The 19,047-nt window shown below is 47.1% G+C and overlaps 1 long non-coding RNA gene across 1 annotated transcript in view; it reads right to left on the reverse strand.

Annotated features, from left to right (window-relative positions):
* The window catches only part of LOC140394122 (uncharacterized), a 105,632-nt gene that overhangs the window by 66,738 nt on the left and 19,847 nt on the right, over positions 1-19,047 (reverse strand). Inside the window, exon 2 of the long non-coding RNA XR_011935820.1 lies at positions 8,951-9,017. This is a non-coding gene — a long non-coding RNA (uncharacterized lncRNA). The remainder of the gene's footprint in view (positions 1-8,950; positions 9,018-19,047) is intronic.

A 19,047-nucleotide genomic window follows, 5' to 3' on the forward strand; every position in this document is an offset into this window, starting at 1 on the left:
CTAAAACTTTGAATATATTCAAGAGGCGGCTAGATATAGCACTTGGGGAGAATTGGATCAAAGGCTATGGGGAGAAAGCAGGATTAGGCTATTGAGTTGGATGATCAGCCACGATCGTGATGAATGGCGGAGCAGGCTCGAAGGGCCAGGAGGCCTCCTCCTGCTCCAATCTTCTGTGTATCTATGTAAGACCAATACTGGCTCAATGTTGTGACACGTTCCCTCCTTGGAAAACAAGCCTCTGTATCTGTTGAAAATGTCCAATTGAAAGATTCTGCTAATGAATTTGGTTTAATGTGGAACTGAAAATTGGAAATTTTGTGGGCAGCAAAACATGTTTTGTGGTGTATGTACTTGATTAAAACAATAGTGATTAATGGGCCAATAAGAGTTATTGCAGCAAATATGAATATTGCCTTGGTGACTTTAGTGAGGTTTTAACCTTCATAGAATCCCCACAGTACAGAAGGAGGCTATTTGGCCCATCGAGTCTGCACCAACTCTCTGAAAGAGCACCCCATCCAGACCCATTTCCCGCCCTATCCCCGTAACCCCACCTAACAGGAACATCTTTGGAGACCAAGGGAAAATGTTATAGCCAATCCACCTAACCTGCACATCTTTGGACTGGGGGAGGAAACTGGAGCACCCAGAGGAAACCCACACACACACGGGGAGAACGTGCAGACTGTGCACAGTCACCCGAGGTTGCAATTGAACCCAAGCCGCTGGTGCTATGAGGCAACAGTGCTAGCCACTGTGCCACCATGCCTTGTAGGGAAAACAGAGAAAGGGCCATTTAAATTCTGAAAACAATCTCATAAATTGGATGGACTCTGGATATATGGAGCAGCAGTATTAAAATTATATATTCCAGGTGTAGGAAATGGACATTCAAAGATTCTAGTTGTTCCAGCAGTAATACATTTTTTTTAACATCTGGGAGTTTAAACCCTGTCTTGGAGCAATGAATCATTCCACTGCTGGGGCTCTTACCATTATTTTGACTTGTAAGTGGTAGGCCTTTGAAAACCAGTGTAAATGGAGGAAAACCACAATTGCCGTGGATTTGAAGAGAGGGAGAGCGACAATAACAGTCCATTCTGATTGTTTCAGCAGAGCTAACGGGGCAGTGCACAAAATTAGCGACTGGTGCAATTAGTGGTGTAAGGCACTTAATTAAGCAGCCAAGCATTGTAAAACTAAGCACGACATTGAGTCAGATAAGGAGAGATTTGCTGCATGGTCAAAGAGATCGTTCTTGATGAGTGTCTTAAAGGAGGAAAATGAGGTTGAGAGGCAGCAATGTGTGGATGTCCAATGAAAATCAAATTCATGTTCTATGTGACTGTGGTGTTCCCATCTTCCTGGACCTCTGTGCAGCATTTGACAAAATAGAGTCGACCATCTTTATTCTAAAATCTCCTCTTCAGCCCTGTGTACATTTTTGTCTGATTACGTTTGAAGCAACTCAGGTCACTTTTCGACATTAAGAGCGCTATGTAAATGAAAAGAGGCGTCATTGTTTTCTGCAGTGAGCTGATCACCACAAGGGGGCACTAGCAGCTTTTAGAGTACAGTAAATCATTAAGTGTAACCTTCCTGACATTGGGCCTGAACTCATTCTTTCAGTGCAATAGCTGCAGTTCATTCTTCCAATCGGGTCAAGCCAGCTCCCAATTCAACAGGAGATCATAAGGAATAGGAGCCGGAAAAGGCCCTCCAGCCCTTTGAGCCTGCTCCATCATTCAATAAAAGGATCTTGACATAGGAGAAGATGTGCCGCAAAGTGACTCAATTATGTTACGGGTATTTATTGGAACCACAAAACAACAGCAACTCAGCAATGACCCAAAACCTTCTGTGTGACTATATGTGATAGCGCAGCCCCTACATACGGGGCAGGCTCAACGGACCATGTGACTGCTTTGTGGCCAACAGTGTGGGAGCGTACAAATTCTGGCCAATAGGAAGTTTGTGCGGGGCCCTGGGTGCAGGACTCCTGTGCCCAAGAACATCAGTGAGCCCAAAACCTTCCTCGGTATGGTAAATTATTCTGGAAGATTCATTTTAAATTTAACCACAACACTGGCACCATTACACCAGCTACTGGTGGCAATGGAGGGAACCCAAGAACCAGATTTCCGAGGTGTGAAGCAAGCCTTGCAGTCCTCGAATCTTTCAGTTAACTTCGACCCGGAAAATTGATTGTGCTCACATATAGTGTTTCCCTTTACGGTGTAGGTGCAGTATTATCCCACAAGTTGGGAGATGTCCCATTGCCTTTGCCTCGAGGACCCTTTCAGAAGCGGAATGGAACTATGGCCAGATCGAGAAGGCGGTCTTAGCAGTTATATTCATATGGATGGTGATTTGGCATAGTTTTATTTTTCTTTGTTCTTTCATGGGATGTGGGCATCGCAGGCAAGGCCTACATTTGTTGCCCATCCCTAATTGCACTCGAGCCGAGTAGCATTGAAGAATCGCCACATTATTGTGGATCTGGAGTGGTTAGCAACGCTGCCTCACAGCTCTAGGGATCCGGGTTCAAGTCCGGACTCAGGTGACTGTGTGGAGTTTGCACTTTCTCCCTATGTCTGCGTGGGTTTCCTCTGGGTGCTACGGAATTCTCCTACAGCCCAAAGATTGGTCCCAAAGATTGGTCATGATAAATTGCCCTTAGTATCCAATCGGTTAGGTGGGGTTACTGGGCTACAGGGATAGGGTGGAAGCATGGTCTTAAGCTTAAGTAGGGTGCTCTTTCTAAGGGCTGGTACAGACACGATGGGACGAATAGCCTCCTTCTGCACTGTAAACTCCATGATTCTGTGGAGCCACATGTAGGTCAGATGGCAGATTTCCCTCCCTAAAGGACATTAGTGAACCAGATGTTTTTTATGACAATTGGCAATGGTTTCATGGTCAGCGTTAGACTTTTATTTCCGGATTTTTTATTGAATCCAAATTTCACCATCTGGCATGGCATGAATCTTATCCGGGACCCCAGAACATTACCCTAGATATCTGGATTAGTAGTCCAGTGACAATATCACTACGCCACCACCTCCCATTACCGACCACAGGCCACGACTGGGATATTTGAAGGAGGACGAGACAATACCGCCAATAGCCTCGGCTAGAGTGCAACATTGGACCTTGCTGCTGGCAGCCTACAATCATGCTTTCCAGCGCTGGCCCGGCACGCAGATTGCCAATGCAGATGCAATGAGCTGACTCCTCCTGCCAAAGAGTGTCCCGCCTCCACCAATACCCCAGGAGATCATATTAGCTTTGAACTTCCTAGATACCCTGCCAGTGTCATCCAGACACATTCGTAACTGGACCCAGAGAGACTCCATAATATCAAAGGTGGAGAGAATGATACAGACTGGGTGGCACTATGAGAAAGCTGAGCTATTGAGGCCCTAGTTTACCAGTCAGAATGAGTTGACCCGCGAGGATGGTGTGATTTCATGGGGATCATGAGAAGACATTCCCTTTCCAGCCAGGGACCCCTCCTACATAAACTGCTTTTGCCCACACAGGACAATTGAAGATGAAGCTGTCGGCACGTCGGTGGCCAGGCGTCGATAAAGCTATTGAAGAACTGGTACAGCAGTGCCACCCTTGTCAAACACAGCAAATCCTGTCTCCGTCGGCCTCTCTCCACCCTTGGGAATGGCCAGATTGTCCGTGGACCCGGGTCCACGTTAACTACACGGGATCTTTCATGGGCAGGATGTTTTTCGTTTTGGTGGATGCTCACTCTAAGTGGCTGTCTTTACAGGAGATGGGGACCACGGCTTTGGCTGCCATGGAGGATGCCTTGCGCCGGGTGTTCGCTATTCATGGGCTTCCGGAGTCCATCGTGTCTCACAATGACACTCCTTTTATAGGCGATGACTTCCAGGTTTTTGTCTGAGCCAATGGCATACGACACACGAGGATGGCCCCGTACCACCCGGTGTTTGGCCAAGACAGCTGTTCAAACCTTCAAGAACGCAATTTGGAAACAATCTGGCAAACCACTTCACTAACGATTGCCAATTCTTTTATTGTCGTACAGTTCAGTCTCCCACACCACCATCGGGGCCACACCCATTTAGTTGCTCGGTACCTTTGGAGGTATCCAAGTTGTCAACAGCCAGTGACACTTCAGGATGCACCACCTCGCTGAGCTGTTCATGGGCTGTCGCCTCAGAGCTGACTTGAATATTGTGTTTCCTGAAGTGATTGGGAGGGTGGAGGCACTTCAGGCCTCCCAAAGAAGTCAACGGGCTGCACAGAGGGCCGACACATCTTTCTGGGTGGGTGACCCAGTTTTGGTTTGTAACTTTGCCTCACTTTGCCTTGGGACCACCGAAAGCTAGCTGAATGAATTGTGGCCAAGTCAGGGGTGTGTAAATCGTGATCAATGTAAATTAAAGGATTATCAAAAAGCACGTCGACCACTTGTGGAGTTGGGGGGTGACAACCCCCAATTTGGAGCCAGCAAGTGCAATTGGTGTTATCGACACACAGGTGAATATTTCTGACCAAAGGGAGCCAAGGACTCCTGAATCTGCTCAGCCAGTGTACCTGTGGGAGCCGGTGAGGCTGGCCCTCCTGCCATTGAGGCAGGGCATCCTGAAGTGTCACCGGCTGCTGCCAACTTGGATACCACAAAGGGCGACGTGCCTGTGGGCAGGCTGTGGAGATCTGAAAGGACTCACAGATCTCCGGACTGATTGACCCTTTGTTGAACTCTTTTTTTCCCCCTGTTGTCTTTTGTAATGTTTGCAGACTTTGTATATAGTTTTTTTTGTGTCGTTGGAATAAGGGACTTAAGGGGGCCGTGGGGTCACTTTAAGGGAGGAGTGGGCTCGATGAACCACGTGATCGACTCTTGACCAATCGCATGGGAGTGTGTGAATCCCAGTCATTCGGGAGTTGTCCAACGCGTTGGACCCTGGGTAATGTGGACTCCAGAGCTGAAGTGTCCAGACCTGTTACATTGTATTCTGTGCCTGTTACTTATCTGTCTGTGCCTTTCATCAATAAATCCCTTGTTTTAAAAAAATATATAAATTTAAAGTGCCCAATTAAAGGGGCAATTTAGTGTGGCCAATCCACCTACACTGCACATCTTTGGGAGACCCACACAAACACAGGGAGAATGTGCAAATTCCACACAGACAGTGACCCGGGGCCAGGATCGGACCCGGGTCCTTAGCGCTGTGAGGCAGCAGTGCTAACCACTGCACCACCGTGCCGCCCAATAAACCCCTTGTTAACTAGTGGAAGTCTGGGCAGCACAGTGGCGCAGAGGGTTAGCCCTGCTCTCTCACGGTGCCAAGGTCCCAGGTTCGATCCCGACTCTGGGTCACTGTCCGTGTGGAGTTTGCACATTCTCCCCGTGCTTGCGTGGGTTTCGCCCCCACAAACCCAAAGATGTGCAGGATAGGCGGGTTGGCCGCACTAAAATGCTCCTTAATTGGAAAAAATGAATTTGGTACTCTAAATCTATTAAATAAACTAGTGGAAGGCTCCAGTGTGCCTCGAACCACCACACTTCACCTAATCAAAATACAGGAAATTTTGATTCAACATTTTGTAATATCACAAAAGAATATATACCTCTTTGGGACTTATACATGATGCTAAACTGCATAGTCTGGACAGATTTTGGGCTGATCCTGATGTCCAATCATATTCCTAAAAGGGGATGTGCAGGAAGAGGAACTGGAAAAGGAAAGAGAAAGACATTTCTTGGGCCTACAATTGATGGTCTGTACTGCACGGTCTATCTTTGTGTTTCCTTATACATAAATCATAGCAAATTAACAGTAAGATATAACAAACAACAATAAAGGCAAATGGTAATTTCAGATATTGTTACCAAGAGATTGGAGTGTTAAAGTAATGAATTCTTCCGCCAATTATTCAGGATGAGGCCACACCTCTAAGTACTGCGTGGGCAGCACGATGGTGCAGTGGTTAGCACTGCCGCTTCATGATGCCGAGAGACCGGGTTCGTTCCTGGCCCGGGCTCACTGCCCATGTGGAGTTTGCACATTCGCCCCCTGTCTGCGTGGGTTTCACCCCCACAACCCAAAGATGTGCAGGGGAGGTGGATTGGCCACGCTAAATTGCCCCTTAATTGAAAAATAATAGCAACATTTCTTAAAAAGGTGATCCGTGCAATTTTGGTCTTCTTATTGAAGGAAGGGATTATTTGCTGCCGAGGAAATGTTTCACTAGACTGGCTCCTGGGATGAAGGAATTGTCCTGTAAGGGAGGACTCTGTAGAAAATGATCTCGAGAATGAGAGGTGATCACATTGACAAATATAATATTTTTGAGGGGTTTAATCGTTTCTTTCTCGGGTGGCTGCTTATGCGTTTGGCACCTATGGAATAAAATATCACGGAACTGGAACCTTCATGGAGTCAGTGGGCTTTTTCCTGCGTTACATTTGGATGTTTGGAAATATATGGCCGGTGCTTCCCCAAATTCCGCTTTTACTTTCCGCAGTATCCTTCGATGTGTTTCATCCAGTTCTGGTTCCTTATCAACTCTAAGTGCGGACAACATATCCAATACCTCCTCCTTGTCAATTTTAAACCCATTACATGTTTTAACTACCTCCTCTTTCACTATTACCTGCACAGCATTTTCTTCCTTGGTAAAGACAGGTGCAAAGTATTAATTTGATACCTCAGCCACGTCCTCTGTCTCCTTGTGTAAATCCCCGTTTTGGTCTCCCATCAGTCTTGCTCCTCCTTTTCGCACCCTTTTATTATTTATATGCCTATAAAAGACTTGTGGGTTCCCTTTTATATTAACTGCTTGTTTCTTCTCATTCTCTTTGCTTTGTTTATTTTCTCTTTCAATCCCCCTCTGGACCTTTTATATTCGGCCTGGTTCTCGATTGTATTGTGCACATGACATCTGTCATAAGCATTATTTTTTCATCTTAATCTCTATCCCTTTTGTCATCCATCGAGCTCTGGATTTGTTTGCCCTGCCTTTCCCCTTTGTGGGAATACACCTTGACTATACTCAGACTGTCTCTTCTTTCGAGGCAGCCTATTGTTCAGTTATGGTTTTGCCTGCTTAGCTTTGCTTCCAATTTATCTGGTCCAGATCCATTCTCGCCCCATTGAAGTTGGATTCCTCCCAGTTAATTATTCTTATTTTGGATTGTTCCTTGCCCGTTTCCAAAGTCAGTCTAAACCTTATGATACAATGATCACTGTTTGCTAAATGATCTCCTACTGACACTTGATCCACTTGTTCTACCTCATTCCCAAGAACTTTGTCCAACAGTGCCTTCATTCTCGTTGGGCAGAAAACATATTGCTGTATCCATAGAATCCTTACAGTGCAGAAGGAGGCCAGTTGCCATCAGGTCTGCTATGACTCTCTGAAACAGCACCCTACCTCGGCCCACTGTCCCGCCCTATCCCTGTAACCCCGCCTAAGCTGCACATCTTGGAAAACTAAGGGGCAATTTAGCATGGCCAATCCACCTAACCGACACATCTTTGGACTGGGGGAGTAAACCGGAGCATCCAGAGGAAACCCACGCAGACATGGGGAGAAAGTTCAAACTCCACACAGACAGTCACCCAAGGCTGGAATTGAACCCAGGTCCCTGGCACTGTGAAGCAGCAGTGCTAACCACTGTGCCACCGTGCCAACCGTTGAAAATACAAGATACTTTTACCTCTCTCTGCTGTTTGTTTGATAATTCTCCTGTGAAGCACTTTGGGACATTTGACCATCTTTTAAAAAAAAAAAATTATTTTATGACAAACATGTATCAAAACAGATTACAGTGAACAAACACCCCAGGAAACATGCTTCCCAACAATCAACTATAAAGTCTGTAAAGATTTTTCCTCTTTTTCACCCCCACGACGAACAGCTCCTCAAACACAGTCACAAACTTTCCCCACCTTTTCTCAAACCCCCCTGAAGAGCCCCTTCTCTAATCGCAGGAAGCCGTACAGGTCACCCAACCAAGCCGCTACCCCCGGTGGCGATGCCGACCCCCACTCCAGCAAAATTCGCCGCCGTGCAATCAGAGAGGAGAAGGCCAAGACATCGGCCTTCCTCCTCTCCATGAGCTCCAGCTTCTCTGAGACCCCAAATATCGTCACCAAATGGTCTGGGTCCACCTCCTTCTCCACTATCCTGGCTAGGACTGCGAACACTGCTACCCAGAATCTTCCCAATTTTTCGCAACCACAAAACATGTGTGCGTGATTCGCTGGCCTCCGGTCAAACCTCTCACACTCATCTGCTACTTCCTGAAAGAACCCACTCATTCTCGCCCGAGTCATATGCACCCTGTGCACCACCTTAAACTGTATCAGGCTCATCCTTGCCCATGAAGAGGTCCCGTTTACCCTACGCAGTGCCTCACTCCTTACTCCCCAATTGATCTCCCCTCCCAACTCTGCTTCCAATTTCTCTTTGATCTTCACCACCCGCTCACCTCCCTGCTCCCCCAGCCACTTGTATATATCCCCAATCCTTCCCTCCCCTTCCACATCCGGGAGCAGCAGTCGCTCCAGCAGGGTGTATCCCAGCAACCTAGGGAACCCCCTCCAGACCTCTCGTGCAAAGTCCCTACCCTGCAGATACCTGAACTCACTCCCTCTCGGCAGCTATACCCTCTCCCTTAGGACATTTGATCATCTTAAAGGTGATATATAAATGCAGGTTCTGTTGCTGTTGGCTGATATGAGCTGTTTCCTTATTGGAGAAGGTGTCAATGGATTTGAACCGTGGAATTCTAAGCAAACAGTTCCATTCCTGGTGGAGGGAATGAAGGAATGTCATTTATGAATGAGGTGAAGATGATTGACCTGAGGAAAACCTACAGCGATGTCCTGGGGCTGCGATGATGCCTCCAACAAGCAAAGAAGAATGGAAGGTCATTCTACACAAATTCTCCACTTACCGCTTATGTAAACTCTGGCTTTTTTTGAACCTTGTTAGTGTGAGATGAACACTGGCCGTAACTCTACCTGTAAGAATGTATAAAATTCTTTTGAAACACAAACATTAAAGATATATGCATGTTTACTAAATACTTGACAAGATTGTGTAATGCGAGATTGCAGAATTCAGATAATGATTCTCCTGGGATGGATATAATCTCCATTTATCTAAAATAACTGACCAAATAAAGTTCTAATTGACCATTAAGAAACAAATTCCAGTAAGCACTCCATCATCAATCATAACCCCACTGACAGAGTGTAGAATTGTGAAACTGGGCACTAATAGCGCTCTTCAATCAATAGCAGTGGCCCTGGAGGCGGCACACTTTGTCCAGCAGCATGAGCTCCCTATTGGTGCGACCAGAAGATTCTGCTGGTGAGAATTAATAACTTAATCTTTATTGGCTTACATTAATACTGCAATGAAGTTACTGTGAAAAGCCCCTGGTCACTACATTCCGGCGCCTCTTCGGGTACACGGAGGGAGAATTCAGAATGTTCAAATTACCTAACAGCACGTCTTTCGGGACTTGTGGGAGGAAACCGGAACACCTGGAGGAAACCCACACAGACACGGGGAGAACGTGCAGACTCCCCACAGACAGTGACCCAAGCCAGGAATCGAACCTGGGACCCTGGAGCTGTGAAGCCACAGCGCTAACCACTGTGCTATCGTGCTACCCTTTTACTGGATAATCCCGCTCCTACATGTGTATAGTTAGTCTGATTCTGAAAAATGTTAGCAGAAAAATTAGCAAAATATTTTCTGAGATGCTGGCTGGAACTACTACTTTTCTTGTCTCCTCTGCATCTCCCCCCACTGCCCCCACCCTCCCTTTCTCTCTGGACTGCCTCTTTAATCACTTGGGATGATGATTCTTCATTCTAACCTTTCTGGTTCAACTTCAGGCTTCTTTCTTACACTCTACCACCATCATGGCTCTCATTCATGGAAACATAGAGGGGGTGATTCTCCACTCCCGCGCCGAAGTGGCCGCGCCGTCGTGAACGGCATCGAGGTTCACGACGGCGCGATACGGCCCCGATCTTGACCGATTCAGGCCCTGACAATGGGCCAGGATCGGTCCCGCGTCATCTACACGCGCCAGGCCTTGCCACCTGCGTAAAGGCGGCGCCGCATAGATGACGCGGCCGGCGCCAACCCGCGCATGCGTGGTTGCCGTCCTCTCTAAGTCCGCCCCGCAAGAAGATAGCGGACGGATCTTGCGGGGCCGCGGAAGGAAGGAGGTCCTCCTTCAGAGAGGACGGCCCGACGATCGGTGGGCACCGATCGCGGGCCACCCCACATTTGAGATTCCCCCCTGGTGCAGGATCCCCCCTCGCCCCCGCAGGCCCCCCCCCCCCCCCAGCGTTCACGCACCGTTCACGACGGCAGCGACCATGTGTGGACGGCGCCGGGGGGAACCCGCCGTTTTGGCCTGGCCGCTCGGCCCATCCGGGCCTGAGAAGAGCGGGGGTGCCGGAGAATCGCCATTTTGGGTGTCTCCGGCGATTCTCCGGCCTGCGGTCCGCGGAACTCGACTGGGCCGTTCCCGCCGCTTGGGAGATTCCCGGGAGGGCGTCGGACCGGCATCCCGAGAAATTCTGGCAGCCCAGGCGATTCTCCCAACCGGCGCGGGAGTGGAGAATCTCACCCAGAATCTCTACAGTGCAGAAGGAGGCCACTTGGCCCATCGAGTCTGCACTGACCCTACTTAGGGCCACTCCCCCGGCCTATCCCCGTAGCTCCACAAGTGGGTCGCGGGCAGGTGTTGGAGGGTTGCGGAGCTATCGGTCGCGGCATTTCTGCGGTGACCCTGATCATGGGAGAAGAACCCAATTGCCACTACTGGCATTTAAATTGATAATGGTGGCCACTACTGTCTTACGGCCATAAGTGGCAGCAGTGAGCAGGTCATGCACCCTGCATGTATACATGACGTCAAGTACCTGTACGTACGTGCTTTTGGCACCAAATCAGGGAGGAGAGCGTCTTCTATTTTCTAGCTGCTGGCAAGCAAGGCAGGAGAACTGTGAAAATGAATCATTTTCATACAAATAAGAGACTGCCAGAGATACAAGTAGGCAGTGTACCTACTGGTCAGGATCCCACATCTGAATCTGCTAGAGACAGCTGCCCAGGAGAGTCCATGGCAGTACAGAGCTCCAGGGTCTTTGGTTAATAGCGTAAAAAGAAGAAACTTTGCTTGGGAACAAAGCAATATAAAGATGATTTCTTGAGTTTGGGTTTTGTCAGTTGTGCCAATGCAAGTAAGGTTGCAAAGCCCATGTGTGTTATACGCAGGGAAGTACTGGCAAATGAGAGAGGTTTCAGAATTTGAAAGAGAAGTGGTGGGTGAAAAATTCCTTTTCAGATTGAGACCCAGAGTTAGTTATTAACTTTGGGCTGATTCCAAATGAAAAGACTAAGCTGTTGTATTTGACCTGTGATAGCACATAAAAAATATACCAACAGACCATGAGGCTGTCAGCATCTTCCAGGAGTAACCGGTCCTGAGTAAACATGGGCAGTACGGTAGCACAGTGGTTAGCACTGTTGCTTCACAGAGCCAGGGACCAAGTTCGATTCCCGGCTTGGGTCACTGTCTGTGCGGCGTCTGCACGTTCTCCCCGTGTCTGCGTGGATTTCCTCGGCGTGCTCCGGTTTCCTCCCACTAGTCCTTCAGTGTACCCGAGTAGGCACCATAGTTTGGTGACCAGGGGCTTTTCACAGTAACTTCATTGCAGTGTTATTGCAAGCCTACTTGTGGCACTAATAAAGATTATTATTATTACAGGCATTTTGTTGCCATTGCCCTTCACGATGATCTACATGTGCGAGATTGGCATTTCCGTTCCCACAAAGCTGAAGATGGCACAAAGGAACTGGCTGAAGTCTGCACCCGATATGCGCTTTACCCTCTCCTCCTGCGAACCTGATTGGAATGAGATCGTGAAGACCAAAAGGTTCTCCTTTCACATTAAAGGTAGGCGAACGTGGCATGTGTCGTGAAGGTCGGCTGGCGTGGGTACCAAAGAACTGCCAGTTGGAAAAAGTGGATCCTGGGAAATAAAGCTTGAAAAATACTGCTCTAGAGTTTTGAAATATTTGTGTGCTTTCACCCGAACTCGATGCTTTTCCAAAGCTTATTCAGCCTGTTTTCTACCTGGTTGGAGCTGAAATAAGCATGTCATCTATATAGCACACTACTCCTGGACTTCCTTACAAAACTTGATTCACCACCTCTTGGAAACACCCTTGAGGTTAAAGAAACACTTAATGTTAGCCAATGAAACTGAAATAAAGCCAAGGGCATTTTAATATCAGGTATGACTGAGACTCCATTGTCTAACTCAAGTTGCAGTTTTGCCAGACTTAACTTTGAGAGAATCTGGCCTCCTGACAGCAATGTGAACAGATCCTCCACATTTGGTAAAGTATCGGGTGGATTACATTGCCTTATTGTCACCACATATTCTTACACTACCATTTGATGCTGCTATTGTGGGACTATCCCAATTACTCTGTTCACTGTTAGAGATAATGTTCTCAGTCTCAAATCGTTTTCAGTTTTTTCTCTGCTTTCTCCCTTCAGAATGTAGGGTAGTGGATGAGGCCTGCAATAAACTGGTCTGGACCCATATGTTGGCTTGCATTGTGAATTGCTCTTCGGCACACAAATGTTTGTTTTAATTTAACTGAAGTGTTACTGTTAGGAAAGCAAAGGTAGTTTTAAGGGATTTATATTTGTATTGGCAAACATTAGAAATAAGATATAATTTTAAGTGGGTTTAACTTCATGTTTATGTGCCTGGGAGGGTAAAACCTATAGTTATATTCATGTTGGTGTTTGTATGTGTGTGGATTTGTTAGGTTCCAACTGTGTTTCTATTATGCTTAGAGAGAACTACAGTGTGAAGAATAAATAGAAGACCTAAGTGGGTGTTACTTAGCAACTGGGCCCTTGTAGGGATAAAACAAAAGCTTTTATGATTTAGTTTTAGTTGGATACATTGCAGTTGGTTTAGCACACTGGGCTAAATCACTGGCTTTTAAAGCAGACCAAGGCAGGCCAGCAGCACGGTTCGATTCCCGTACCAGCCTCCCCGAACAGGCGCCGGAATGTGGTGACTAGGGGCTTTTCACAGTATCTTCATTGAAGCCTACTCGTGACAATAAGCAATTTTCATTTTCATTTCAGTTGGAGACAGGACACTGGGGAGTGAACCTCTCTCAACTCTGGCAGGAGAAGGTGGACAAGACACAAGAGTTGCAAAGATACAAGCTTCCGAAGGAAAAAGATGCAACCCAGGTATCCAGGGTTGGAACAGAAAATATATTTAAGACACCTGAAATCAAGAGACAGAGACCAAGGTATTGTTCAGAACAAAGAACAAAGAATAATACAGCACAGGAACAGGCCCTTCGGCCCTCCAAGCCTGTACCGGCCATGATACCAACCTTTATCAAAACCCTCAGCACTTCCTACTGCCGTATTCCTCCATATCTATCCTATCCATGTGTTTTTCAATATGCCTTTTGAACGGTGTTAATGTATCTGCTTCCACAACTCCCCTGGCAACGTGTTCCAGGTACTCACCACCCTCTGTGTAAAAAACCTGCCTCGCACATCTCCTGTAAACTTTGCCCCAAGGACCTCAAACCGATGCCCTCTGGTGACTGACCCCTCTACCCTGGGAAGGAGTGCCTGCCAATCCACTCTATCCATGCCCCTCATAATCTTGTAGACCTCTATCAGGTCACCCCTCAACGTCCGTCTTTCTAATGAAAACAGTCCGAGTCTATTCAGCCTTTCCACATTTTGTTCCCATTTTGTTACGAGCCAGAGTTCCATTCTAGGATCTTCTTGTTCGGTTATAACATCAACTAGGATCCTAACAGTTACTAACCAGTTTCTTCCTAACCAGGCTGGTTTTTCACCCTCCCGCACAACAATGGACAGTTTTGCACATTGCTCATTGTGTGTGACTGGAACTAGCAAACTTCCAACTACAGGGATTTCTACTCCTCCATAACTGCACAACACTTTACCATTTTTCCAGCTGATGTTGACTCAACCATCACACTGTCGGGTGCACCCCTGACATCCTTCATGTTTACCGGAGCTCCATCCAACTCTACTTGGACTGCAAATTCCCACTGGATGTCCTTGTACTTCAGATTGCATGGGTCTCAACCAACCTCTCATCGACCTGCTGCTGTTTGACAGCCATGTGCAGTGACTGTCATTTCCTCCAGCCAGTGCTCTCTTCATTGCTCTTCCTGTGCCAAATTGTCAAGACAACCCTTCTTCTTGCAGCTGAAGCAGTCTGTCTTCACAAATGGACAATTTTGCACCCAGTGTTGGTTTAAGCATCGGTAACAGGACCATGTCATTAGCTATTGCCAACTGCTGACCTATTGCTTACTCAGCTACAGCTTATTCACTTCAGCAGTCAACTGAAAGTTGTTAACCTTGACTTCTTTTGAGTCACGTTCTTCCAGACCCATAGACAATGCTGGTTACAAGTTGTCGAAAGTTAACTTTGGCAATGTCGCAACGTATGCAAATTTGTTTGCTTTTTAAATTGCACACAAATCTGTCCTTCAGTGCTCTCTCTTGAAACTCTCCAAAACTACGATGGATTAGCAGCCTTTCCAAAGCCACGGTCAAATCTCCCATCTCCTCACTGGGTAACTGATTCCTGGTTCCAAAAAGGTGGTTTTCTGCTGTATCCAATTGTAGCCATGTAAAATGGCTGCGTTCCGATTAATCTGGCCAAAACCCAGTTTAAAACGGCTAACCCGAAAGACTGCTGGGAAAAGCAGCCAAGAAGACACAGGCAGGCAGCTGCAGACAAGTTTGCATATTCAGTTCTGGGAACGTAGCCCAGATCGATACTCAGGGCTATCAACAGCCCTTCAACCCAGGTATCCGCAGTTTCATTCAGGACTGTTTACACCTAATCAACTCAGACATCCACAGTTAAATCGGCTATCCCCGGGAACAATTGCAACATATTAGCAATTGAATACCGGGCCAGACCTGTCGGCGCCTGCAGTGGCCGAAACAAAGACAGGTGAGCGACCACCCCTCGATCGAGGAATCGCCTCACCATTGGACACATCGACCCCAGAGATTGGGGACAGAATCCAATCACTTGGGACTCAGGGTCAAGGGCCGCCCCGGGAGGCGGGAAGCCCCTGGGCCCTATAAAAGTAAAGGTCCAAGTTCAGATCTCGCTCTCTCTCATCTTCGCCTGCTCGAGACCTTCGGTAGACCAGCCGCCGATAGCAGTAAGTTTGAATCCAACGATCGCTATCCGGTAGAGACACCTAGCCACCGACCTGTAGCAGCCTTTTGAATCTCGCGGGCCAGATTTGATTGGACAAGCCATTTGTTTCCCTGACCTGGTGGGCTCTTCCAAAGTTAAGTATTGGCCAGTAGTGATAGGTTTGTTATATAGAAAGTAGTATTAGGGTATTAATATTGCTTGTTGTATATAATAAATGACCGTTGTTTTAATCCTTACTAAGCGGTGTGCTGTGTTATTAATCATAACCTAAACTTGAACCACGTGGCGGTATCATAAAGATACCTGGCGACTCATGAGCAAAGGTGACCGAAACAGAGCAAATAGAATAAAGCTAGAAAGAGCAACACAATGACATAGGTACTGCTCAATTTAATCAAAATGCCCAACAGTGGTGTTTCTTTTGGCTTTGCAGGGGTGAGCTAACTGGTGAGTGATTCCTTCACTTCTGGGCATGTGTCAGTCAGAAACATCACCTGTTTCCTTTCCCCCACTCTCTAAATAATGGCTGGATTTGCAGGAATCTTGAGGATATGGTTAGCAGTGAAATAATCTCTAGCCTCTCCACACTTGCACCAAAGGACTCTCGGTCACACTCCCGATAACACCTGTTGATGCAGCCACCTTTGGGGGTCAGTCCACCCATGTGTACAACACACTTTTATATCGACCAGATTGTGGCCTTTCACCAAAAGAACACCTATGTTCCACTGCTGGTTTGCTGGAATCTTTTCCAATCCAAATTTGCTCGACTACGGAATCCATGGTCCCACATCATCAGCAGACTGAGACATCTTCACAGAACAAAAGCACTAGTGTTTCCAGTATGGAAACTAGTTTAATCCAGTTTGGGTTATATACATACATATATTTTAAAAAAAAATTTAGAGTACCCAATTATTATTATTTTTTCCAATCAAGGGGCAATTTAGCGTGGCCAATCTACTTTACCTACACATCTTTAGATTGTGGGGGTGAAACCCAAGCGGACACAGGGAGAATGTGCAAACTGCACATGGACAGTGACCCAGGGCCGGGATTCGAACCCGGGTCCTCATCGCCGTAGTCCCAGTGATCACCACTGCGCCACGTGCCACCGTATATACATACATACATGACTGGCAATAAGGGTGCTGTTACACCATTCATGAAAATGTGACCAGCCAGAGTCTTTCCACTTGACCCGATTGTAAATTTGACGAGATGTTGCAGAAATCTCACTGGAGTTCAATTGAAAAAACAAAGAGAATGCAGATGTAGGACCAAAAAAAGTCTGCATACCAGACTGTGCATTTTCCATCCATCATTGTTATCACCCAGGGACTGGGCTGAAGCAGTCACTGAATAGTGTTCAGGATAACAGTATTTCTGCCTTTGAGACACCGGTTAAGATTTCAACTCAGGGTGAAGGTTCTCTCCCCTGACACCTGACATAACTTATTTAATTCACTTCCGTAGTGCCCTGGGAGATAATTCCCTTCTTTCATTCTGTCCCATTGCACTTGGCCAAGGCAAACATTTACCAGAAATGCTCAGCCTGGCATCAGCTCAGCATGGCTGACTCAATCCACTTGTATTTGCTCATTGACCCTGCATGTGCTTCCCGAGATAATATATTCAGTTCTGTGTAAATTACAGCTTGTGTGTGTCAGCCTTTTTAAAATAAAATGTGTAAGCAATAAATGGAACAGTCAGCAACGAGATTTTGCGGTTTTCGTTTTGAAACCCTTATTTTCCCATCTCACGTTAAATGGTTTTGATTTCTCTCAGAGAAATTCCAGATTAAACAAAACAGAAAAACCAAACTGTAATCACGCCCTGCTGTCTTTACATTTCCTTTCCTGAATCCCTCGCAGCTGGCTCCTGGACGTTAATGGTTTAATTGGCAGTGCTGCTGGGCCTGCAGAACACTCACAAGGATCCATGACTTGAAGCTGAATTCCCCGACAGGAGGCTCTGACACAGGACTGAGACCTGTTGCTGGAACCATGACCCTTCAGGTGGGTCTGCCTCTGGGGCGTATGGAAAAGATTCTGCCACCGCTATTTCGAAGAGGAGCAGGGGAGTTAACCCAAATGTCCTGGCCAATAGTTACCCCTCAATCAAGATCTGTTGAATGAAAATGAGGATTAATGGGGTCATTTTCCCCCTGGCTGTTTACAGAATCTTGCTGTGTTCAAATTGGCTGCAATGTTTGCTACATTGCTATGGGGCAGCACGATAACACAGTGGTTAGCTCAGTGGCTTCACAGCTCCAGGGTCCCTGGTTCGATTCCCGGCTTGGGTCACTGCCTGTGCGGAGTCTGCACGTTCTTCCCGTGTCTGCATGGGTTTCCTCCGGGTGCTCCGGTTCCCTCCCACTGTCCAAAGATGTGCGGGTTTAATGGATTGGCCATGCTCAATTGCCCTTAGTGACCAAAAAGGTTAGCTGGGGTTACTGGATAGGGTGGAAATGTGGGCTTAAGTAGGGAGCTCTTTCCAAGAGCCAGTGCAGACTCGATGGGCCGAATGACCTCCTGCTGCGCTGTAAATTCTATGATTACAGCACTTCTGGGGAGTCAGTGGTGCAGTGGTAATGTCACAGGGCCAGTAATCCAGAGATCAAGGCTAATGCCTGGAAACCCCACCCCAGCAGCTGGTGGAATCTAAATTCAATGAATAAAATCTGGAATTGTAAAGCTAGTCTCAGTAATGATGGCTGAATGGCTGTAACAACTCATCTGGTTCACGAATGTCCTTCGGGGAGGGAAATTGTCTCTCCTTACCCGGTCTGGCCTACATATGACTCCAGACCCTCTGAAATGGCTGAGCGAGCCACTCAGTTCAAGGGCAATTCGGGATGGACAACAAATACTAGGCTTTCCAGCAGCATCCACATGCCATGAAAGAATAAGTTAAAAAGAAACTTCAGTAGTAGTTCAATTCCATTCAGTTTGGTGGGATCATAATATTCGGCTAGGCGGGAGGGGAATGTAATCTTGACCGACGTTTCTGTGAAGCACTTTGAGATGTTTTACTATTAAAGGTGCTTTATAAATAGAAGTCACTGTTGAGGATGATGAACAGTACGAAGTCTTACAACACCAGGTTAAAATCCAACAGGTTTGTTTCGATGTCACTACCTTTCGGAGCGCTGCTCCTTCCTCAGGTGAATGAAGAGGTCTGTTCCAGAAACACATATATAGACAAATTCAAAGATGCCAAACAATGCTTGGAATGCGAGCATTAGCAGGTGATTAAATCTTTACAGATCCAGAGATGGGGTAACCCCTGGTTAAAGAGGTGTGAATTGTACCAAGCCAGGACAGTTGGTAGGATTTTGCAGGCCAGATGGTGGGGGATGAATGTAATGCGACATGAATCCCAGGTCCCGGTTGAGGCCGCACTCATGTGTGCGGAACTTGGCTATAAGTTTCTGCTCGGCGATTCTGCGTTGTCGCGGGTCCTGAAGGCCGCCTTGGAGAACGCTTACCCGGAGATCAGAGGCTGAATGCCCTTGACTGCTGAAGTGTTCCCCGACTGGAAGGGAACATTCCTGCCTGGTGATTGTCGCGCGATGTCCGTTCATTCGTTGTCGCAGCGTCTGCATGGTCTCGCCAATGTACCACGCTTCGGGACATCCTTTCCTGCAGCGTATGAGGTAGACAACGTTGGCCGAGTCGCACGAGTCTGTACTGCGTACCTGGTGGGTGGTGTTCTCACGTGTAATAGCGGTATCCATGTCGATGATCTGGCACGT

The sequence above is a fragment of the Scyliorhinus torazame genome, chromosome 2 (assembly GCF_047496885.1).
Source record: "Scyliorhinus torazame isolate Kashiwa2021f chromosome 2, sScyTor2.1, whole genome shotgun sequence".
Classification (NCBI taxonomy): Eukaryota; Metazoa; Chordata; class Chondrichthyes; order Carcharhiniformes; family Scyliorhinidae; genus Scyliorhinus; species Scyliorhinus torazame.